Source organism: Schistocerca nitens, chromosome 2 (assembly GCF_023898315.1).
Source record: "Schistocerca nitens isolate TAMUIC-IGC-003100 chromosome 2, iqSchNite1.1, whole genome shotgun sequence".
NCBI classification, from domain to species: domain Eukaryota; kingdom Metazoa; phylum Arthropoda; class Insecta; order Orthoptera; family Acrididae; genus Schistocerca; species Schistocerca nitens.
The window spans coordinates 989,969,370-989,971,078 of NC_064615.1; the positions used below are offsets into that span (position 1 = coordinate 989,969,370).

Below are 1,709 nucleotides of genomic sequence, written 5' to 3' on the forward strand. Positions count from 1 at the left end.
GGTTGCCTATTTGACGGATTGCAGGAGCAGCAAAAAATTTTATTTTCAGTATTTTACATAATTTCTAACCGAATTTAAAAGTTTATACGTTTAAGGATTATAAGTTTAAGGATTAACACAATAAGTGGCAAAGTTAGACCGTGTGTATCTCCATCTACATCAGTACTCCGCAAGCCACCTGATGGTGTCTGAAGGGTACTTCTGGTACAACTAACAAATTCCAACTTCCCTGTTCCACTCAGGAGTGGTGGGTGCACAGAATGACTGTCGGCAAGCCTCCGCATTGGCTCTATTTTCGGTATTTTCTCGTCTTGGTCATTTCACGGATTTATGCGGGAGAAATTAATATATTGATCGACTCTTCCGGGGAAGTATTCTCTCGAAATTCCAGCAGTAAACCTCTCTGTGATGCACAACGCCTCTCTCATAGCGTCTGCCAAAAATGGTTCAAATGGCTCTGAGCACTATGGGACTTAACGTCTGTGGTCATCAGTCCCCTAGAACTTAGAACTACTTAAACCTAACTAACCTAAGGACATCACACACATCCATGCCCGAGGCAGGATTCGATCCTGCGACCGTAGCAGTCGCGCGGTTCCGGACTGAGCGTCTAGAACCGCTAGACCACCGCGGCCGGCGGCGTCTGCCATTGGAGTTCGTTGAGCGTTTCTGTAACGTTCTCGTGCATGATAAACGAAACAGAGACGAAAGACGCCGCTCTTCTTTGGATCTTCTCCATCTCTTCTATCGGTCCTAGCTTGTAAGAGAGACAGATTGATGAACAATACTCAAGAGTTGGTCGACGAAGCGCCTCGTAAGCCACTCCTTTCGTGGATCTGCTACATTTCCTTAACGTTCTTGCTATGACTCTCAGTCTGGCATCTGCTTGTCCCGAAATTTGCTTCATGTGGTCATCCAACTTAAGGTAACTGTGGATAGCTAGTCCTAGATAAGTTAGATATTGTTTCCAGCATTTTAACATGAACAGTGTCGTTGTACAGTAGTGGAATTCTTTTCCTATGTATGGGCAATATGTTATTTAAGTTTAAGGTCAGCTGTCAGAGCCTGCACCATTCATCAATCCTCCGTAGGCAATTCTGAAAATCTATGCTGTCTTCTGGTGTTGCTACTTTGCTTATCGACAAGCGTATCATCTGCGAACCGTCTTAAAGAGCTTCAGACGCTACTTCATATATAGGGTAGTCAGAAACAGTCCGAAAAACTTGAAAGCGTGTTGCAAGGTAGGTTGTGCTGAGAAACAGTTGTTAAGAAAAGCATGCAATTCGTTCTGTCGCTACGGAATTGAATAGCACTGTTAGCAAACAGGCCAACGGCCTTGCCGCGGTGATAACACCGGTTCCCTTCAGATCACCGAAGTTAAGTGCTGTCGGGCTGGGGTAGCCAATGGATGGGTGACCATCCGGTCTGCCGAGCGCTGTTGGCAAGCGGGGTGCACTCAGCCCTTGTGCGGCAAAATGAAGAGCTACTTGGTTGAGAATTAGCGGCTCTCTCAGAAACTGACATACGGCCGGGACGGCGGAGTGCTGATCACGTGCCCTTCCATATCCGCATCCGGTGACGCCCGTGGGATGACTCGGCGGCTGGTCGGTACCTTTGGGCCTTTATGGCCCGTTCGGGAGTAGTTTAGTTTAGTTAGCAAACAGGGCCGTTGGGCGAAAATTCAAGCGGCCCGCCAGATGTAATTAATA

General features: G+C 47.1%; 1 pseudogene; it reads left to right on the forward strand.

The window, feature by feature from the left end:
- The first annotated feature begins 1,326 nt into the window (after window positions 1-1,326).
- Window positions 1,327-1,444, forward strand: LOC126237778 (5S ribosomal RNA; annotated as a pseudogene).
- The last annotated feature ends 265 nt before the right edge of the window (window positions 1,445-1,709 follow it).